We start from the raw sequence: 23,466 nt of genomic DNA, 5'->3' as shown, positions 1-23,466 counted from the left end.
ACCCTGTGTGTGTTTGCGAGAGGCCAACTCCCATCACAGAAATGTGCTTCTCCCCACCCACCCCTCACTCTTGCAGACGGTCCCTGGTTCCATCCGCAGCCCCTCCAGCTACAGCAAAATCAGCAGAGAATAACCCATACGAATTCATCGCATTTGAGCTACGATTTCCCTGAATGGACCATTAAGGAGCAGATATTTGTCTTGCCTGCGAACTTACAGTGGCTCTTAGCTCATGGTGCTTCTGTTTATCGAATGATGATGATGTGCCAGGAATAATACATTCTCAGAGGTTCTCCTCCGCCAATGATGGATGGCGCCGATACATAATCGGGGCAACCCATTGCTCCACTGATGTATTATACCAACATGCCATCAAAGGGAAAGGCTGTTGTTTTATTGATGTCCTGAGTCTGATTTGCTGCCTGACTAGGACCCTCTGATGATGCATCACACAAAGGACCATTTTCTGGTTAGGGGAGAAAGGTGTCATAATTGCTGGGATGGTGCAATCAGGGAAGGAATAAGGTAAAGGTAAAGGTACCCCTGCCCGTACGGGCCAGTCTTGACAGACTCTGGGGTTGTGCGCCCATCTCACTTAAGAGGCCAGGGGCCAGCGCTGTCCGGAGACACTTCCGGGTCACATGGCCAGCGTGACATCGCTGCTCTGGCGAGCCAGAGCCGCACACGGAAACGCCGTTTTACCTTCCCGCTGGTAAGCGGTCCCTATTTATCTACTTGCACCCGGAGGTGCTTTCGAACTGCTAGGTTGGCAGGCGCTGGGACCGAGCAGCAGGAGCGCACCCCGCCGCAGGGATTCGAACCGCCGACCTTTCGATCGGCAAGTCCTAGGCACTGAGGCTTTAACCCACAGCGCCACCTGCGTCCCCAGGGAAGGAATAGCAAGCAACAAAAGGTTGCTTTATACAACCAAAGGTCATGGAAGCTAATGTTGTCTTTTTCTGCTCTCTTTAAGGTACTGGGCCCTGAGGAAAGTGTCTTAGCTCATTGGTAGAGCATCTGCTTTGCATGCAGAGGTTCAATCCCTGACATCTTGACGTAGGGCTGGGAATGTCCCCTGCCTGAAAAGCTGGAGAGCCAGCATCATGCAGTGTAAACAGTACAATACTGAACTAGTTGTAGCCTGACTTCGTAGGCCCCTATGTACCAAGGACTGATAGGGATGCTTTGCTTTAGGGACGCTGAGGGCCCCAGGGTCAATTCCTAGCATCTTCAGGTAGGGCTGGGAATGACAGCTATCTGACACCCTGGAGATCTGCTGCTAGTTAGTAGTTAGTTATTATTTCAGATCTCCTCAAAGTGGGCCAGGGAGCATAGCTATCAACTTGCGAGGAATCCTATTCAGAATAAGGGAATTTCCCTTTAAAAAAGGGAAATGCTTACAGCTATGCCAGGGAGGGCTCCAGGTTTGGGCAGGTTCTGGTCAAAGCGTCCTCAGATGAGTCACCTCTTTTTTGTGTGTGTTCTGCTGGGTTTATCTGGCTGCCATGACAGCCCTCCAGAGAGCGCTGATTGGGCAGCTGGGTCTAGCCACCCTTTTAACATCCTCTCATGTCCCAGAGTATTGCCAGGTTGGGACATGGTGGGATATGTATGGCTAAATACAGCTGCCTGATGTAGGGGGTGGGGGCTTCAGCAGTGGACCCTGTCAGGGCTACAGGGGCCCTGGGGTGCCAGGTGTTGATGCCAGCCCCGAACTGGATCCAGAGTTCCAGCCCAGGCAGTGGATGCAATCATGGAATGAATATTTATCATAATAACCTTTCCTGCATGAATGTTTCAATTCAAAGCTAGAGGCACACTGTGTGATGCAAACAGTTCAATGAAATTTGTGAGCCAAGCAATTAAGGGTAAGGAAAAACCACTTCAAATACTTCTCCAGAGGGGAGGGGAGGAGGGTACGCAAAAATTGGCAAGGTGAAAGAGTTCGTATCTGCAAGAATTTCAGCTTTCTTTACCTCTGAAGCTCTTTTCCTTCTGCAGCTCTCCTCTGTTCCTTTTCCAGTTTTCCTTCTCCTTTTTTCAAATGCTCCCTTATATTCTTCTCCAGCCTTCCTTTCCTAGGACACCCTGTCTTGCCTGGTCCTTCTGGGAGGTCAGAGCAGTTCAGCCAATGGTATGCAGAGATTCTTAGGGTCAGCCAGTATGGCAATCTGAGGTCCTTCTGCAATAGCAAGGAAGGGAAAGGGTGCTTTCAAATAAATGTTTATTGGAGGATTGCTGCTCTTTATGAATGCAGAGTTTTCAAAGGCTGTGTACACACCATGCATTTAAAGCACATGCCCTCCTGCAAAGAATTCTGGGAACTGCAGTTTGTTAAGGGTGCTGGGAATTGTAGCTCTGTGAGGGGTAAATTACAATCCCCATGATTCTTTGGGGGAAGGCATGTGCTTTAAATGCCTAGTGTAGAGGCAGCCACAGTGTCAACACAACATTGTTAGCATCAAAATGCCAGCCTATCTTTCTTCCCTTGTCAAATTGAATCCAGATTTTCCCTTTCTGTGGAAAATGCAGCATTGCAAAAACATGCCAGTTGCCAATTTGTGTTACCAACCTATTTGCCATTTTAAGTCCCTGTCTGGAACACCCAGAGTAGCTGAAATTGTGACTTCTAGATTACAGTTCCCACCAGTGGAAACTGGCGCCCATTGGGAAGAATAGGAAAGAAGTGAGGGAGGCCAACACCAGCACCAGAGCACATGGCTGGTGGAGCTAGCCCCAATGGTAAGTGGAGTTAGTGAATTCTGCGTTTGTCTCCATCTTCCTCCCTGCTGAGCTCTCCAAGGGCAACACTGTGACCAAGGACAAGGAGGTGGACCGTCTAAGCCACGGCCTGGACTGGTTGTAAGCAGCGGTGTAGCGTGGGTTGTCAGCACCCGGGGCAAGGCAAGTAATTTGCGCCCCTAACCCCTAACCTGCTGCCGCTGCCAGCTTCTTGCTGCTGCCTGGGCTGGGGTATTTACGGTAAGGTAGCCGCCGCCGCGGGTCTGTGTCAGGTGATCTGAGGCGAGTTGCCGCTGGTGCTGCCGCCCAAACGCCGCCGCTTGCCCGGAGGAGGAGGGCAGAGAGGCGAGGAAAATGCAACATGGCCCAGCAGCTGCAGCAGCAGCGGCGGCGGCGGGGCTGTGAGGAGGGGCTGCCTGGCGTGCCCTCCACGGCGAGCGCTGAGAGCCGCTGCCTGCCGGACGCCTTCAGCCCGGACGCGCGCACAGCTCATCGGTTCCGCGAGACATGGGGCTCTGCTACAGCCTGCGCCCGAGGCTCTTCGGCGACTCCGGAGGCGGCGAGCGCGCCCCCCCCCCGATGTTGCGCCCGGTGCGGCCGGGCCCCCCTGCACCCCCCACACTACGCCACTGGTTCTAAGTAAGGAAGTGGGCAGGTGGGGACTGGCTGAGGACAGTCTGAGCTTGGTGGGGAAGCATTCTACTTGCCTAATGGATTACCTCCAATGGTCCCAAACATCCCTGACTGTTGGCCATGCAACAACTGGAGAGATCCAACTTGGCTACCCTTGAATTAGATCATAAGACTATACTTATGCTGCTACTCCAAGCAGTGGGTTAGCAAAAGACTCAGTCTTGTAGTAGATGCCATAAAAGCCGAGGAGATTTCAACTCTTAAGACCAGATTTTCCTATGTATCGAGTACTCAAAACCCCGGCTTGATTTTTATCTGAGATTTGCTTTACCTTTCACTTTGCTAAAGCAAAGACTGGATTATTGGAATCACACCAAACAGATCTTATTATCTAATCCTGTGATTAGCCTCTCAGAAGCATGTGCCTTGTGAGGCAGGAATCTGTCACGTCTCAAGGAATTCAGGGGGTCACTGCAGTCAGGCGGAAAACAGTGAATTTCAAAAGAGAAGACGTTTGTTCCAAAGCTAATTCAGCACTTTCCAGTTCTGGTGAATAGTTACAGGGACAAGCGTATGGGCCCATCCGCACTATACATTTAAAGGTGTGTCGTACCACTTTAAAGAGTCATTGCCTCCTCCAAAGAATCTTGGGAAATGTAGTTAGTTAAAGATGCTGAGAGTTGTTAGGAGTCCTCTATTCTCCGCACAGAGCTACAATTTCCAGATTTCCCTGGGAAGAGGGATTGGCTGTTAAACCACTCACTTTGCCTAATGATAAGGCACTGTCTCCAGCTGTTGCTGGAATACAAGTCCCATCAGCCACAACCATTCTGCAGCTAGGGAGAGGTGGAAAGTGTTGTTCATTATGTTCACTATCGCTCCTTGTACGATTCTCCTAGGGACAGATTTCTCAAAGGAATTCTCCAGAGAGCTTCCTTTTTTGAATAATAAAAAGAAAACCTGTTGTTTGCTGATAGATGGGGATAAATAAGCTTCGTGCAAGGTTTCTAAGTTTGCTTCCACAGCTCAACGGATCAGACAGAATTTTGTTGTACAGCATGGGGTACTGTGTGCTGGGAAACACCTGTGCTCAAATGTGTTTCTATGCTGTTTGCATCTTTGTGATGACCAAAGGCTTGCAACAAATTAATTTGAGTGCCCGCTGGCCATTGGCTGTGTTGAATGGGGCTGTTGAAAGTGACAGTCCACAGCATCAGAAGGGCATCACATTAGCTACCATTGCCTTAGGCTGTGATCCTTGGTGTGAGAACATTGGGGTCTCATACATATACCCAGAAAAGGGACAAGTACCATATAGCTCAGTGGGAGAACATCTGCTTTGCATGCAGAAGGTCCCAGGTTCAACCCCAGGCATCTCCAAGTAGGGCTGGGAAACACTGTGCTTGAAATGACCCTTAAAAGGGTAAAGATAAAGGACCCCCGATGGTTAAGTCCAGTCGCAGACAACTCTGGGGTTGTGGCACTCATCTCGCTTTACAGGCCGAGGGAGCTGGCGTTTGTCCGCAGACAGTTTTTCCGGGTCATGTGGCCAACATGACTAAGCCACTTCTGGTGCAATGGAACACCGAAACCAGAGCAGTGCACGGAAACGCTGTTTATTTTCCTGCCGGAGCGGTACCTATTTATCTACTTGCACTTTTTGGTGCGCTTTCAAACTGCTAGGTTGACAGGAGCTGGGACCAAGCAACAGGAGCTCACCCTGTCGTGGGGATTCGAACCACCGACCTTCTGATTGGCAAGCCCAAGAGGCTCAGTGGTTTAGACCACAGCGCCACCAGTGTCCCCTGAAAGGACCCTTAGGTCCCTTCCAATTCTACGATTCTATGAAACCCTGCAAAGCCTCTGCCAGTCAGTTCATACAATACTGAGCTAGATGGACCAATGGTGTGACTCAGCTTCCTGTACCTATCGTCATCTTTGTCACACTGCAGGATCTGTAGGTCTGAAGGTTTAGTGTGCACATATCTGCAGGTTGCTTTTTGGGTGTATTTCTGGGCTTTAGACCCCAAGCACCCACCAGTTCAACCTTTGCCAACGTGAAGCAGATAAATTTCTCACCCATACCCACACGCCACTGGTTCCTAGATTCCTTTCATAAAAAGAGCGACGGGGAAAGCCAGACGGACTGTGGGCAATGGCACCCTCAGTAGCACGAGTTCAATAAGTTAAATAAATAAAGAATGTGCTCAGTAAATACAGAGCGGGCCTGCAATGGATTCCCTTAGGCAAACAGAAAAAGCCTGGGCTTTCTTCTGCTCCTTTGCCTTCATACAAACACTCAGTGTGCGTTTCCATGGCTCTGGTCCCAAGAAGCAATATATTATTGAAAGAAGTAAAGCTTTAAAGTCTTCTCCATGTGCAACGCTCACCCTCCCCACCCCACCCCCAAGAAACTCCACGAGCCACGCTGGAAATTGGTGTCGATGCAAATACAGTGGAAAACCACCGAGGTCCTGTTCCGGCAGCATACAAAGAGAAGCCTCTCTTCCTTAGATGTGGCAGAAGTCTGGCTTGCCATCGGCAGGCTGCGGAGTTTGCAAACTCTTCAGCTTTTAGGCAGCGGCCCCAAAGGCAGAAATTCGATGGGTGAAGCTTGGCTGGGGTACAAAAAGAAAGAATGCAAAACATCCAAGCCTGTTCCACTTCTCCACATTGGGTGGGGATGGAGCAGGGCTGGCGCTGTGGTCTAAACCACTGAGCCTCTTGGGCTTGCTGAACGGAAAGTTGGCGATTCAAATCCCCATGATGGGGTGAGCTCCCGTTGCTCTGTCCCAGCTCCTGCCAACCTAGCAGTTCAAAAGAATGCCAGTGCAAGTAGATAAACAGGTACCACTCTGGCAGGAAGGTAAACAGCGTTTCCGTGCACTCTAACACTCGTCACGGTCCTCCATGCGCCAGAAGTGGTTTAGTCATGCCGGCCACACAACCTGGAAAACTGTCCTTGGACAAATGCCGGCTCCCTTGGCCTGAAAGCGAGATGAGCGCCGCAACCCCATAGCCGCCTTTGACTAGACTTAACCATCCAGGGGTCCTTTACCCTTACCTTACCTTACCTTACCTTACCTTACCTTACCTTACCTTACCTTACCTTATATCGTGGGAACAGCCTGCTGGATGAGGCCAATGGCCATCTTGTCCAGAATCCTGTTCTTACAGTGGCCAACCAGATGCCTGTGGGAAACCCCTGAGCAGGACCCAAGCACAAGAGCACAGTCCCCTCCTGTGGTTTTCAGCAACTGGTACTTGAAGCACCACTGTCTCTGACCATGGAGGCAGAGCCTAGCCATCATGGCTAGTAGGCACTGATATCCTTAACCTCCCAGAACATGCCCAATCCTATTTTAAAGTCATCCATGTTGCTGGCCTCACTGCCTCCTGTGGGAGAGAGTTAAATAGTTTATGTGATGCACAGAGAAGTATTTCCTTTCATCTGTCCTGTGTCTTCCAACATTGTTGTTGTTGTTCAGTCATTTAGTCGTGTCCGACTCTTCGCGACCCCTTGGACTAGAGCACGCCAGGCACTCCTGTCTTCCACTGCCTCCCGCAATTTGGTCAGACTCATGCTGGTAGCTTCGAGAACACTGTCCAACCATCTCGTCCTCTGTCGTCCCCTTCTCCTTGTGCCCTCCATCTTTCCCAACATCAGGGTCTTTTCCAGGGAGTCTTCTCTTCTCATGAGCTGGCCAAAGTATTGGAGCCTCAGCTTCACGATCTGTCCTTCCAGTGAGCACTCAGGGCTGATTTCCTTCAGAATGAATAGCTTTGATCTTCTTGCAGTCCATGGGACTCTCAAGAGTCTCCTCCAGCATCATAATTCAAAAGCATCAATTCTTCGGCGATCAGCCGAACATTAGATGTCCCCAAGTTCCCCAAGTGCTATGAGAGAGGGAGAAAAACTGTCCTCTGACCACTTTCTCCATGCCATGAATAATATTACATACTTCTGCTGTGTCACCTCTTGCTTGCCTCTTCTCGAAACAGAAAAGCACCCCCGAAGAAGATAGGAACCGCAACGTTTCCCATGGCTAGCAACACAATATGGAGTTACTGAAAACCAGCCCTTGCTTGAGTGGTCACCATCCTTTCCCACCAAAGAGAGGGAAGCAGAAACACATAAAGGCATTGGTCACCAATACAGCATTGCGGGCACAGAAGCACCCTTAGTGGTGTTCCCTGGCATCCACAGGGTCCCAACTCTCCTCTTACTGAAATTAGGCTTGAAAAAAGCTTTCCATTCTGCATGCACATGTGGGCTTGCAATTATGGAGTGTGGCTGTGATACAGTCATGGTTGCAGTGCATACATGCTGTGCATGCATGGTTGCGGTGCACACAACAGTTTCTCTGGTTTGCAAATGTGCCCATGGACCCACAAAGACCGGCAGCCTCTGCATTAAGGACTCTAAAGAGAGACAGACAAAAAAAAAAATGTATGTACCTTCAGTAATGGAATCGACAAAATACAGCGGACGCAGGACATCACTTTCAGGAAGTTCTTGGTTGTTTCCAGAGCTTGGTTGTTTCCAGGGGCTACCAGCTTTTAAGAGTGATCCAGTCTGCGGGAATGAGCAGCTAACTCATCTCCATTCCATCAAAAACTCCACATTTTTGCAAATTAAGCTGCTGGAAAAGGCACAAGAGCAGGCTGGGCCATTTTCCCCCTGATCTGTTGGCAACCTCAGCTTTGAAGTTTGTGGCTTAATTAAATCAATTACAAATATTGTGGAATATATAAGGCACAGGTGTGGGGTGGGGGACCTGTAGCCCTCCCTATGTTGTTGGACTAACATTTCTATCATCTCCAGCCAGGACGGCCAATTGTGAAAGGGTGATGGAAGGAACAGTCCACAGCAACTGCTACTGAGCCTCCAATTCCCGACCTACTTAAAAGGAGCTGAGGTATCCGAGCTCAAAAGACATTTTGCCTTGACTGTTGGAAAGTCGCTATCGGTTAAAGGACTTTTGGAGGGGATTATTTGGTTATTGTCTGCATGCTGCCAAGGATGCAGGGGTGTTGGAACTTTTGACTGCCAGGTGTGATTGGACTCCAACTCCCATCAGTCCCAGCTAGCATGGCCAATGGACAGAGAAGATGAGGGCTGTAGTCCAGGGATATCTGGAGGACTGCAGCTCCCCTCTCCTCGATATAAGTGATAGAAGGAGGAAGAATGCCTCCTCCTCCTCTTTTTAATTTTTTAACATCCAGCAGCTGCGGTTCTTTCTCTGGGTTTCATTGGCAAGCTGTCCAGGTGACACAATAACACTATACGAAAGCAGATCCACACTGTACGTTTAAAGCATATTTGACACACGACTTCCCCCAAAGAATTCTGGGAACTTTAATTTGTTATGGGTGCTGGATAGGGGAGCACCGTAAGGGGAAAAAACTACAGTTTCCCAGGATTTGGGTGGGTGGGTGAGCATGTGCTTTGAATGCACACTGAATGTGCTTAAAATGTATAGTATGGATTTGTCCTTATGTTGCCAGCGCTGCCTTAACTAAACAGAGGTGTGGTAAAACATGCTAAATAAAAAAAAAAAAAAAGAAGAGGAAGAACAGGACAAAAGGCAGTCAAGGTAAAAGGTGTTATTTATAAGTGTCAGGAGAAATGGCAACAGGTGCCCTTGAATGAACTGCACACTGAGTACTGCAGAGTTGCCGGCGGCAGCAGCAAGACGCGGAGCGATGGGTGGAATTTCCTGAGCAGGGAATAGAGAGCATCTTTTTAGAAATCCCCCCAGCCTCCTTTACACAATATGTTCCCTGTCAAAAATAGCTCTTGCTCATCAGGCTCACCTGTCCTCCCGAAAGACAGGTATTTACAGATGGTAGAATCATTCCCTTTAGCCCCAGAGGTTTCAAAACAAACAGAAGGCAGCTCTCGGAATCTGGAATACTGGCAAAGCCATTGGCAGCTTGACCAGCCTCTGGAACGTATCAACACAGACGGCCCTACCATGAGGCAGAGTGAAGCAACTGCCTCAGGCGGCAGCTGCCGGAGGGCCTTTTGAAGCCTTCCCTTCTGTTGGAGAACAGGCCTGCATGTGCCCCACAGCCTATCCTGCGTGCCTTAAACTAGCTTGCTGCCCTCAGGTGCCTTGAGGAATGCTATTCCATAAGGCAAAACCATCAGCAGCTTGACCTATCTCTGTAATATTATAAATGCTAAGGCAAGTGCTTAAAATGTGAAACGGAATATTGATCTAGCCCAATACTTTAAATGTTTTGTGTGGAGCTAGGGGGATTTAGCAGCAGTTTTGATCTGTAGACATAGGCAGACGACAATGCTTCTCTGCACACCGTTAAAAGCCTAACCTGCCTACCGTATTGGCCTGAATATAATTAGAGTCCCCCCGACCCTGCTGATACAGTGGTAAATAGGCATTTACGATATTGCTGCTGAAACAGACATACGGTAAAATGGAACAGGTGTGTGTACCTGCAGAATTTTAAGAGAGAGACTTATATTTGGGTACAGTGGTACCTCAGGTTAAGTACTTAATTCGTTCCGGAGGTCCGTACTTAACCTGAAACTGTACTTAACCTGAAGCACCACTTTAGCTAATGGGACCTCCTGCTGACGCCACGCCGCCAGAGCACGATTTCTGTTCTCATCCTGAAGCAAAGTTCTTAACCTGAAGCACTATTTCTGGGTTAGTGGAGTCTGCAACCTGAAGCGTATGTAACCTGAAGCGTATGTAACCCAAGGTACCACTGTATTGTCTTTTCCCCCACTCTTAAATTTTAAAGGTGCGGCTTATATTTGGGTGCAGCTTATATTCGGGTCAATACGGTATTTCTACCGAACCAATGGCTTTTAGAAGAGCAGAACAGGTCCCTCCCTGATCAGTTGGCAACCCTATATGTGCTGCATTGGCTAAGGCTTCAGGAGAAGGGCTGTAGCTCAGTGGCAGACACCTGCTTTGAATGCAGAAGGTTCAAACCCAGGCATCTCCAGGTAAGGCTGGGACTGTTCCCTGCCTAAACCCTGGAGAGCAACCGGTCAGTGTAGACAATGCTTAGCTAGGTGGATGAATGGTGTGACCTAGTATAAGGCAGAGTCCTATGTTCCTGATATATCTGAGAATTGTAATAAAACGGCCTGCTAATTCTTGCTCTTCCTTATAAAATAAAAAAGGGGGTTTAAAGCTAAAATTTTAACAGCTGCATGCTGTGTACTCTGGAGAGCAATCTTGTTAATTTACCCTTGAGTAATCCCCAGAAGCAACGGCCAGCTTCATCTCCTCTCTAGACAGGCCGCTAGGGGGACCTTAATACAGCAGAATCTTCATTAATAATTTTCACAGAGCACACAGATGTTAGGATGAGTGAGTGGCAATAATTAAACTAGGCAAGCACTGGCAAAACAAAAAGGAGAGGATGTAACACTCCCTCCATCCCCTGCTCTCATTGCTTAGTCTTCTGTGGAAATTCAGGCCCAGGGGACAAATAATAATAATAATAATAATAATAATAATAATAATTTATTATTTATACCCCGCCCTTCTGACTGAGTTTCCCCAGCCACTCTGGGCGGCTTCCAATCAAGTGTTAAAAACAAACAATGCGGCCCTCAAGCCCTCTCTGTGTGGCCCACTAAACTCCCTCCCTCACCGACCCTGCTTTGGGCCCTCCTCAAGTGTTTTCCCCAGTCTGGAATGTCTCCTTCAATGGAGCCAATAATGTCTCTAGTTCAGCAGGATGGAGGTGTGTGTGTGTGTGTGTTTGTGTGTGTATGTGTAGAAACTAGCCTGCTGTGCAAAAGGTAAAATTTACATTTGTTGCTCCGCCCACTTCCCCTCTGGCCCCGCCCACCACTGTCACGCGGCCCTCGGAAGCTTGCCCAGAAGGGAATGTGGCCCATCAGGGATATGTGTATGTGTAAGGAAGGATTCCGGATATAGCGGCAGCCTCTAATGTTAAATAAGAACTTAACACGCATCTTCAGCACCTTTCCCCAGTGTTGATGGAGATGGAGTGGTGAGGAAAGCTTCACCAGTTGAATTTCTCCCTGTTATGTAGTATTTAATGGCACAGGAGCCTGTCTTGGGAAGGGAGAGGAAATGACAGCACTCCTTGCAAGATTTAACAGTCCCCCCCCAATTGCATTCTCCTTAGGCTTTTAGAATTTGCATCTTGGAGTGTTTAATCCCAGTTTGAGATCCAGAGTGGAGATATGGGTAGTTCTCTCTCAACAAATACGATACAACTCAAATTATAGTTAATAGACAGAGAAAATAAAATTTAGACAGCATTACTGAAGCTGGCAGTTCTTCAGGCTAAACACAGATTGAAATGTTAACAAAATTCATGGGCTGCAGCTGACGTACATTCGACGTTGGACTCGATAAATTAAGCCCTAGATAAATTAAACATCCATTTCTCCTTCAGAGAGGGCAAGAGAAGGGGGGAGTTAATGTGCTTCTATTCTGAAAATGACTTATTAGTCCTTGTTAAACATAATTACACTCTGCCCCAAAATGAGGCATCCGAAAGAATTTTTACTGTTTAATGGAAAGTTAATATGTTACTAAGATTATGTAGAAATTGAAAAAATAATACTGTATATTAAACATGATTTATGTGTTAGGATGGCTGTTTCTGGTAGCTACTTGGGTGCACAATTGTGACCTGTGTCAAATTAATAAGCTCTTAGTAACCAATTAGAAAGAAAACTAGGCAGTTTTTCAAAAAGGAAATTGATCAAGGATACTGTTTGAAACAGACATTCTTCCTCTTCTGGCTGAAAATTGTACAATTATCTATATATATATATTTAATAGCTCTTTGAATATTGGCTTGTGATATGACCAAGGAAGATTCATATTGAGGCTATAATCTTATGCACACTGACCGGGAAGGGGGGAGGGGAGAGAAATCTGATTCTGTTAGCATTTAAAGGCAAGCTTACCTAATTTGCATTTACTGAAACAATTAAATTAAACAAACAAATTAAACACAGCCATCCTCCCAAATTTGTACTTCTCTGAATTTTTCAACACAGTTCTCCAACCAAGTAATGGGTACAAAAATCTATATACAAAGATGTACACATAAATGTATATATTTGTGAAGGAAAAAAAAACATACAAAATACACTGTATTAGGGGAAATTTTGTATATTAGTCAAAATTGCAACAAAAAATGTATATATTGGGATAAATTTGTGCAAATATGCCAATGAATTTTCTTCTTCTTATTATTATTATTATCATCATCATCATCATCATCATCTGATGTGGAGAACTGAATTTGGGATTGGAAAAATTAGAGCCTTGAGAGAAACTGAAATTGGCAGATTTGTCCATCCCTAGTAAACAACTGAATGCAGTGGGGTTTTCTTGTGAATAAACTTGGCCTCCTCAAGCTGTACAGCTGCTGCCCGGTGCAAACTGAATAGAGAGCAGGCCCTGTGGAACTCACTGGGACTTATATTTCAAAGAATTGGTCTGACAAGAGAATTACTGCTCTTATTTTCGAAACTGTTTTCTGCTTCAATAGTACTGGATGCTTCCCAGTGGAAGTTTATTGTGGAATTGGTGCTGCTCATACACGAAAGCTTTTCGCACCGTCCACATGACATCACAGTCATCAAATGCCAACCGGTGCTTTTTTGCATTAAATCCAGATTTAATTTTCAATCCACATTTCCTCATTTGCCTTTTTCTCTTTCTGCAGAAAGTCTGTTGCGCAATAATATCCATTCCTGACGTGGAAGCTCATTAGCCCACAGTTGTTGTTGTTCTGGTGGGTGGTTTGTTGTATGTGGTGGCATTTTTTTGGTGTGTGGTCCCTATTGCCACATCCCTGCTGAAATCAGCTCCTCAACTGTCGTGCAACTACTGTATGCTGAAGGCACACTGGAATTTCAACAACCCAGTTCAGAGGAGTTATTTTCCCAAGATTTCAACATATATGGGGGAAACTGTACTGTATATGTAACCTTGGAGACTGTAGGTGAGCTACTCAGAGTAAACCCACTGAAATAAATGGACCCAAGTGAGCCAGTGTTGTGTAGTGGTTAGAATGTTGGGAGCAGGACCTGGAAGGCCAGGGTTCAAATTCCCAGTCAGCCATAAAGCTCTCTGGGTGACTGTGCGCCGGCTACAGCCTCTTAGCCTAACCTACCTCACAAAGTTGCTGTGGGAATTAAATGAGGAGCGGGAAAACCACGTTTGCTATCTTTGGAGGAAAAGGTGGGATATAAAGACAATAAGTATACCCAGCCAGATGGGCAGGGTATAAATAAATTATGATGATGATGATGAGTAAATAATAGGATTCATGTCTGTTAATTTAAGTCGGTCCACTCTGAGCAAGACTAGCATTGGGTACAACTTTATAACACCTACACTGATTATCATTATAAATAAGATGTTTTGTGTATTAGCTCTTTACCAGAATTTCAGCAGAGCTAAGAACACAAAAGAGCTACCGTATTTTTTGCTTTATAAGACTCACCTTTTCCCTCCTAAAAAGTAAGGGGAAATGTGTGTGCGTCTTATGGAGCGAATGCAGGCTGCGCAGCTATCCCAGAAGCCAGAACAGCAAGAGGGATTGCTGCTTTCACTGCGCAGCGATCCCTCTTGCTGTTCTGGCTTCTGAGATTCAGAATATTTTTTTTTCTTGTTTTCCTCCTCCAAAAACTAGGTTGCGTCTTGTGGTCTGGTGCGTCTGGTGCGTCTTATAGAGCGAAAAATACAGTGTGTTGGATCAGGCCACGTTTCAGATGGGCAAAAGTGCTTGGGGAGAGTGTGGAGCAGGACCAGTGGTTGGAACAGGCTGTGGAGAGGGAGTACGGCCTGGTGAGAGTTCTGAGGGCCAGGTGGAGAGACCCTGAGGGCCACATTCTGCTCCGCCATACAGCATATCGTAAGATCACCTGTTCCAGCTTCACTACAAAGAAACTCAGAAGCCGAGGAGAAGGACGAAGGAGCCGATGAAAAGATCTGGGAGCTGCCACAAAGGCTGTGTTTCCCCAAAGCACATCATGTGCATATGGTGCTTTTCTTTTCATCGCATCACATTTCCGAGAGAGGGTGTGGGGAAACTTTGTGAGTTTAAGGACACTTGAAAGCGTGTGCCAGGACGGGCAGCCGTTACCTCTCAGCATCTGTTGCAAGTGAGGCTGGCATCCTGCCTGTTCCAAAATCCCTCGGAGACCCACCTGAGTTGCCGAGAAGGAAGGAGTCACTTTGAACAAGCAGATGGAGGGCCTCGTTTGCGTGCCTGCTATCCTCCAGGTAGGAGAAATAAGAGTCCCAGGTTTCCTTTGCTGCGCCGCGGAGTTGGGGTTTGTTTTTGAAGCCGCCGAGTTCTGAATAATAAAAAATTACAGTCCTCTCAGCTCTGACGGGAACTGGCAGCATCGCACAGTTGTGCTGGTGATGAGTGTACTTTCTGCTTGAATGTTTTCTGCACATAGCTCTTGTGACAACTAAATAGAACAGTGGAGCCTGGTCCATTAGGGCAAATGGGGCACTGCCCCATCAACTTCAGTCTACCCTCAGCCAGTCTAACCTGCCAGCCTTCTTGCTTTTAACCAGCCCAGAAGCTGCCCCTGTCCTCTTCCCCTACTCTTCTTCCCCCTCTTCAAAAGAATTAGTTAGCTCTGCATATTATTGGTTCTAGCTCTGCCCATCTTTCTCTCTGGCTCCACCTACTGTTGCCCCCCCCCATGCCTTCCAGCCTATGGGTACCAGCTACCACTGAAATGGGACCTCCATAGAGAGAGAGAGACAACATCATGCCCACCATTTATGATTTCCAGGCTGTGAGTGGTGATCCTTATGTGCACCAAATTTGCACAAGAAGGTGGTACAGTGGTACCTCAGGTTACATACACTTCAGGTTACAGATGCTTCAGGTTACAGACTCCGCTAACCCAGAAATAGTACCTTGGGTTAAGAACTTTGCTTCAGGATGAGAACAGAAATCGTGCTCTGGCGGTGCAGGAAGCCCCGTTAGCTAAAGTGGTGCTTCAGGTTAAGAACAGTTTCAGGTTAAGAACGGGCCTCCAGAACGAATTAAGTTCTTAACCCGAGGTACCACTGTATCAGCAGGGTCAGGGGGACTCTAATGGTTGCGGGAGTACATTTTTAAAAACCTAATGGTGGTAGAGGGGAAACCCCAAATAAAGCCCAATGGGGATGAGGGATGTTAAGTAGGCATTGATTTTCATTCTGACCGGTGTTTGTCACATACAGTGCTGTTTCTGTTCTGCTGCAGTTCGGCTTCTGACAAAACCTACGGTATGCTTTATCCAACCTTCTTTGTCCCACAGTGCAAGAACTCTTGAGCTAGTGTAGTGGTGAGTTTAAATGTTGTGCAACATAGGAATCCAATTAAACAGTTGTGCTACTTGAAACTCTTTGTGCAGATTGGGCAATCTACAGTGGTACCTCGGGTTAAGTACTTAATTCGTTCCGGAGGTCCGTACTTAACCTGAAACTGTACTTAACCTGTAGCACCACTTTAGCTAATGGGGCCTCCTGCTGCTGCCACGCCACCGGAGCACGATTTCTGTTCTCATCCTGAAACAAAGTTCTTAACCTGAAGCACTATTTATGGGTTAGTGGAGTCTGTAACCTGAAGCGTATGTAACCCGAGGTACCACTGTATTACGCAACGGAGTTACCATCAACCCATTTATGCATTTTCTTACGCAACTATGTTCTGCCAAACGTTTTGCCAACAGAACAAGCATAACGTAACTTAGCACTACTTTGGATACAACCCAATTGGACAATGAGTTGCCTCCATACTTTGGAACTCCCTATTGACATCAGGCAGGCGTCTTCACATACACTTTTCAGAACTTGCCTAAAACATTTTTGTTCAGGCAAGCCTATTCAGAATGTTGTTTTAATCTAGTTTTTAGCTTATAATTGATTTCAACTATATATATTTTTAATGTTTTAAATAGTTGTTTCTTGCTGATAATTTTATTGTATTCTTTCTTTGTAAACCACTTCGAGATCTTACTACCATCGAGCAGTATACATATATATTAGATAAAAATAAAAAGAATGCTCACAATATACGTAATTAGTCTCCCCTGTCTGCTGTAATTTAATTACGTTATCATTATGTTATTTCACACCATTAATTTCAATGCTAAGAAAATGCAGTACAAAGGGGGGGGGGAGCAATCAATTATGTATCATTTGCAGACTGAAAAGCAACTACAGTGAATACCAGTCATATTTCCTGGAATGATTTCTGTTGCAGACATAGGACAAATAAGGGAACATCGCTGATTTCTGCTTCCATTTCCAACAGATATCTCAAATGAAGACACTAAAGAGATTTCAGGCCTCTAAAAAGTCAAAAGAAACATCCTGTTGTGTATTCACTGAAGTTTTAAACAAAAGGGCCCACCTCAAGAGTCACAAACTTGCCCGCAACAAGTGAGAGGGCCTGCATGTAGGACTGCCGCAAGCTATGCACTAATAATTCATCCCTGAACAGAAATGCCAGGATAATAGGCAGAGGCAGAGGCTATTAAATAAGTTTCTCTCTGGTTAAGGCAGAGGAATGAGTGGGCTCATTACAACCATCACCAAGCAAACAGCTGGTCAGATGGATGGGAGAGCAGCCAGAGAGCTCAGAGGGCAAGATCTATCACACCGAAAGCAGTCACATTGGCCTGGAGGAAGGAAGCACTTGATAAGATTGGGCTGGAGAGAGATAAAGAGATGGACAGAGACATACCCAGGGCAGCGATTAAAGCAAAAGCACACACATTGCCAAAAGCACTCACAAAATGGGAGTCTTGGGACAGCCTTGCTAGCATTTGCATTGGGATTTTGCTATAGTTATCAGGCCATAGTCGCACCATTTAAAGCACAATTGTACCACTTAATCAGCCATAGCTTCCCCCAAAGAATTATGGGAAGGATGCTGAGAGTTGTTAGGAGAGCCTTATTCCCCACACAGAGCTACACTTTGCAGAGTGGTTTAGCAGTCAATCTCTCTTCACAGAAAACTCTAGAAACTGTAGCTCTGTGGGGGGAATAGGGGCCTTAAAGAGGTATCACAGTGCGTTAAATGCAGTGCTTTTTTAAAACAGAAAAATAGGTGCCGGTATTCACCATGAAGTTGTTACAGTAAGTGCCACACTTTTTAACAACAACAAAAGAGGTGCCGGTACTGTGTACCCTTTAGTACCCCCGGGGGGAAGCACTGTTTAAATTTATGGTGTCTACATATTCCATTAAAATGGACACAGGAAGCTGCCTTATTCTGAGTAGAAATCATTGGTCCATCTATTCTGTCTAGTAGATGCTGTCCTTATTACACACTAGGGATGAGGAAGAGATCCAATTCCATTTGCATTTAAAGGGAAATCTACCTAATTCACATTTTCCAAAACAGTACTTGAAACAAAACACAGATGTGCGTCGAAATCGGCACTTCTCTGAATTTTGCAATGCATTTCTCCAGCTACGCAGTTTACAAAAATGCATATACTAAGGCAGGGGTCAGCACCCTATTTCAGCCATGGTCTGGTCCACCATCCCTCAGACCATGTGGTGGGCCGGACTATATTTTGAAGAAAAATATGAACGAATTCCTATGCCCCACAAATAACCCAGAGATGCATTTTAAATAAAAGCACACATTCTACTCATGTAAAAACACCAGGCAGGCCCCACAAATCCAGAGATGCATTTTAAATAAAAGGACACATTCTACTCATGTAAAAACAACAGGCAGGCCCCACAAATGATCCAGAGGTGCATTTTAAGTAAAAGCATACATTCTGCTCATGTAAAAGGACACATTCTACTCATGTAAAAACATGCTGATTCCCAGACTATCTGCAGGCTGGATTTAGAAGGTGTTTGGGCCAGATCCGGTCCCCGGGCCTTAGGCTGCCTACCGCTGTACTAAGGTAAGAAGCGCACAAGATTGCATATAGTCATGAAAGCAGCATACAATAATGCACCATAATAGAGGAAATTGCTTTTCAATATATATATATATATTAGGTAAAACTGCATACAAGTGCACATATTAGAAGAAATCTGCACTGAAATGCAGGCGAATTTTCATGAAGACTTAAAAAACAAATCACAAACTGAGGTAGAAAGGTGGAAAACAGAACTTAAGGAAGAAAGAAGAGCTGAGAGAAACTGAAACTGACATATTCCCCCAACCCTATACACCAGAACCTCTAACTCAAGGGTGGGGAACCTGAAGGTCTCCAGATGTTTCTGGACCACAGCAAACATCATTCTTGATGAACGACCATGCTGGCTGGGTCTGCTGGGAGTTGAAATCCAATGACACACCGGGGGGGGGGGGGGGACAGATTCCCCACCTGTGCTTTAACTCGAAATATCAGGGATCTAGTCTAGAACTTTCTGTACGCAAAGCATGTTGTTCTACTGAATTATGGCCCACTCTCCCAAAACAATCCACAGCTGCAGTCCTAACCACAAGCCCACCTTGAGAGAAATTTCTGAATGGGACCTGCAGCAAAAGTTTGCAGCATGGAGTGTTCATGTTCAAGATTCCAGCCACTCAATCCCACGCACCCCAATTGGCCCCAGTCAGTCAGTCTCATTAGGTTGTTTTGAGAGTCCCCGGTTTGGATTCTGCCCCCCCCCAACCACCTTTTGTACTTCGGTAAACTGTGGGGTTCTCCAAGCCATCCAATACCTGCTGGTTAAAGTTCCCTATGGCCCCACATAAGGGTCCTTGTCTGGATGGGGGCCAGCACATACAGTGTGTTAAAGCAACCCTCACACACTTAAAAAAAATAGCTGTAGAGCTAATGTAACATGTAGCTTGAGCCATAAATCAGAAAAATTAAAAGTTGGTGACAGGAGGGATAACAATTGCAGAAAGGATGAGGGGTATGCAAACGGTACAAGCTGTTTGAAGAGAAGAGAACAATCTTTTAATTCCTGAGTTGTTCTAATCTTTGAGATGACATCAAGAATGCAGGAAATTGCATATTTGCAATGAGATTGTGCTACCAGAAAAATGTAAATTTCGGGAAATACTTCTGTGGAACTGAACAGCAGAGAGATAAGGATGTACTTTCACCATCCAGCCTCCCTCCACCCCCGGCGATCAAGAAGCTTTTGGGATATTTCCATGCTGAAACAAATCCTATTTAAGCCAAAGCATTTACCACACATGGACCTTGCTCCCAGTCAGGAAATTATTATAGACACATGAGGCATAACCTATTATGAACTTCTCTGAAGTCAAGGGAACTGTACCAGACCACAAGCAATTCCTAAATCACCAGGCTCTATTCCCATCAGCAGAATTTGTTTTTATGTTAAGATAATAAACTAATGCCAGAAACAGAAAAGCTGTTGTCCCAGCTCTGATGTATGAGTAGGTTGTAATTTAACTGCGAGTATGCAATATTTATTAACAATTTGTAATGTTTTTTCAAACATTTCTATCTAAGTTAGCAACTCTGGACTGGGCTGTTCTCATTATGCCATTTATGCCTCTTAAATACTGTATCTGACTTAAAAAAAATTATGGCATAGATAATATGCAAAACATGTTAATGCACAAATAAGAAGAAAGAAGAAAAGAAAACAAACTAATCTCGAGCACAAAAAGAAGCTCCCAAAGCCAGACAGCAATGAACCTACACAGATGAGCCAAATTAACTTTGAGCAGCTTGATCCATCTGTTTTATTCTTTCAACTGGGAAGGGAAATTTAATATGATAGAATTTATCTACAATAATACCCAGTATGACACTCATAAAACAATATAAAACAAAGAATCATGGGAGCTGTGTTTTTTAAGGGTGCTGAGAGTGTCTAGGAGGCCTCTATTCCCTGCACATTACTACAAATCAGGACCTGCCTGCCCATGAGGCTGGGTGTGGTGGCATCTCCCAAGGGACAGCATCCTGTTCCACAGCCCAGCTTTTCTGCTGGTCTCCCAGCCTCTAAGGTCAGAGAGCAATGGGTGGCAAAGCTCGGAGGAACGCCTGCCCTCCTTCTGACTCAGGAGGAGATTTCTCCCACCCCACTCCACTCAGCAGAGTGTTGAGTCTTTGTTGATCTTCTATCCCATGAGCAGCAGAATTGTAGAGTTGGAAGAGACCCCAAGGATCACATAGTCCAACCCCCTGCAGTGCAGGAATATGCAGCTGTCCCATACGGGATCAAACTTGCAACCTTGGCATTATCTGTACCATGCTCTAATCAACTGAGCTATCCATGAATTGACGTTGCACTGGCTTCTCCTTGAGCTGCTAAAATGTGTGGTAGGTGCACAACCCTTTCTGTACACACCATTAAACAACCCTCTGTAACTACATATGGTTTATTCTATAATAATAATAATAATAATAATAATAATAATAATAATACTGTTCTATGAGCAATGGGCTGAATCTCTGGGTTGTGTTCCAAGTTCTACTCAAGATAGGCCCACTGAAACTAATGGAACCAAGTTAGAGATGTTGTACCCAATTAGGTTTAACTCAGAGTTACTCTAAAGTTAGTCATGTCCATTATATTTCAACAGGTTGACTATGAGCAGGATTGGGTAGAGAAAACTCCATGTCTGCTTCGACAAATGAAAGAATGAGGACCGAATAGTATGAGCTCCTTTCTTTCCTTCACCCTTTTCAGCCAAATGCAGCAATTTTCTGACTTATCTGGTCCATTTTTCCACAATCAAAGCATCCCAGATTTTAACAAGCCATCGCTGGATGTCCAGAAAGGTGTAACCCTATCTCATTTCTCAGCCACAGCCTCAGCCAATTTGGCAGCTGGGATTAGATTTCTGGCTTTGTCGCTGGTGCTGCAGGCCAGTCGGAGTTTGAGGCCGTTGCTCAGTGAGATCCAGCCTTCAAACTGGACATTGTTAATTGCAAAGAACGGCTTCCAGGAGGACAGTGACTTGGAGAAGACACTTTGCTGCAACACTGCCAGGAGAAAGTGTGAGTCACATGGCCTTGAATCGACAGAGGAGGAGGAAGCCTGAGAGAGACAAGCAGCTTAAAGGCTAAGATCACAGAGTACCTGACCTTTGTCCACACCAGGCTCCTTCAATTGCAAATTTATGGAAGCCATTTTGGGAGCCTAGGGCTCTCCCTTTCTCCCTCCACCCCACTGTGGTGTAGTGGGAAATTAGTAGAGGCTACGGATAGGGGAGAAATTTGATTCAGCTCACAATTAAAGGCAAAAATCATTTAATCCAAACTTTCCAAAACAATACGTAAATCAAAAAACCACCACCTTTTGAAATCTGCACACCTATGAATTTTGCAACGCACTTCTCCAGTCAATCAGTGCATACAGGAATGCATATAATAGGGTAAACAGTAAATCATTTAAAATGTATCACAAAGAAAATTGTTTTGCAAATTGTGAATATTAGGCAAAACTGCATACAGGCATACGTAGATTAAGGGGGCAAATATATAGTCAAATTTTCATGTGGATGGTTTGTTAAAGGCAAACTGATGTGAAAATGTGGAAAACTGAATTAAAGATTGGAAAAATAACCAGCTGAGGGGAGCAGAAATTGACAGATTCATCTATCCATAGCAGAAGCTCATTGTAACAACCATGTCCCCAACCCCCCACAAGTCGAAAAGCACAGCTGTGTTGAATTATTTTTCTCATGCATGGGGAACCTCAGGCCTGATTGGAAAAGGGAAGGGGGGAAATGCAGCCCCCCCGGTCTCTTTAGCTAGCCCTCAGGACTCTCCGTGGCCACATCCACTCTCCCCAGGCCACTCTTCTCAGCAGCTCTGCTTTGCACCTTCCTTGAGTGTTTTTGCCTGGCTGGAATATGTCTTTCAACTTTGATAATTTTGCTTGCCTGGGTAGAGGATAGAGGTGGGGTTTCAACATCATCAGCGAGCTCAATTTAACACATAACTTTATTTCATAAAGATGCAACTGTGCTAAGGAATGGTAAGCCCAGTTCCTACCTAACCCTAAGCCTCTTGGGGGGGGAACCCTCAGAAATCCGTGCAACAACATTGGTTCATTCTCAGAGGCAAACCTCATATTTCTTGACTTGGTGGGCCCTATATATATTTTTTGCAGTGGAAGAGTTCAATCGCAGGCTTCGGAATCAGTCAGGCAATTCCAGTTTTGGTACATGCGAGAAAAGAAATGAAGGCTTTGGGTGTCCTCTAGTGGTGTGAGATTTTAATGCAGGATTTGTTTCTTGACAAAGAACAGAGCGGAAGTTAGCAAAGAGAAGTTGGCTGGTGCCAGCCTTGCCACTCTGACTGGCCAAGTTCATGACCCTCCCTTGCAAGGAGGGACGGGTGGCACCCCCATCACCAACCTGTGGGGTAGGAGGGAAAAGAGGCTTAGCCTCCCTCCTCATCTGTCTCAGCAGCACCTTGTTTATGCTCCGGTAGTGACTGGAGCCTCAGTGAACCTGTGCCATCCAGCCCCCTCGCCCCATAATCTTCTTGACCATGGTGCAAGCATCCTACCAGCAACCTTCGTGTTGGTGCACCTGAGCACTGCAGATAAGGAGGAGGAAGGCATGGGCAGCGGCAGGGAAGGGGTTGCAAAGGAGGAGGAGGAGGCACCAAAAGTTGGCACTTTCAGTTTCGCCTCAGGTGGCAAAACATCCTGGGCCACTCCTGATCCACACCACACAATGAAAGCGCATTCGACATGCATGGCTCCCCCCCCAAAAAAAAAATAATCCTGATAACTGTAGTTTAACCCTTATAGAGCTACAATTCAAAGCACCCATAATTACAATACCTAGGATTCTTTGGGAATCTTACACAGGGCAGAACACTCTACACATTTTGATTTGAAACTAGTCTATAAATCCTTCTGAATGATCCTTTCTTCTTCTTCTTCTTCATTAAGTGGGCATTCTGCACCTTATCTGCATAATATTAAATACAGTACAGAACAAACTCGTCTGCTAATTTTTATACACCCACCTGCTTGCTTCAGTTGCCATTCTAAGTAAGGCTCTGTTATAGATCTAAGGCAGGGGGGACACTTCCTGGAATGATGATGTTGATGATGATAACAACAAGAATGTTGCTAATTGAATATATTAATTAATCCCACTCTGCAATTACTCTTACCT

General features: G+C 45.7%; 2 protein-coding genes across 3 annotated transcripts in view; one reads left to right on the top strand and one right to left on the bottom strand.

The window, feature by feature from the left end:
- PCSK6 (proprotein convertase subtilisin/kexin type 6) overlaps positions 1–2,167 on the bottom strand; it is a 99,031-nt gene extending 96,864 nt beyond the window's left edge. The window contains exon 1 of one of the 2 annotated variants that reach the window (XM_079954231.1): positions 1,977–2,167. The gene's annotated coding sequence lies outside the window, so the exon portion shown is untranslated. Of the gene's footprint in view, positions 1–217; positions 366–1,976 lie in introns of those variants that run through there. The other variant, XM_079954230.1, reaches the window with a different exon arrangement.
- The window catches only part of LOC307203455 (F-box/LRR-repeat protein 14-like), a 234,344-nt gene that overhangs the window by 118,276 nt on the left and 92,602 nt on the right, over positions 1–23,466 (top strand). The gene's annotated exons all lie outside the window — the stretch shown is intronic.

This window comes from Podarcis cretensis, assembly GCF_951804945.1.
Source record: "Podarcis cretensis genome assembly, chromosome: 14".
NCBI classification, from domain to species: domain Eukaryota; kingdom Metazoa; phylum Chordata; class Lepidosauria; order Squamata; family Lacertidae; genus Podarcis; species Podarcis cretensis.
This window is presented reverse-complemented; position numbering and strand designations above follow the sequence as displayed.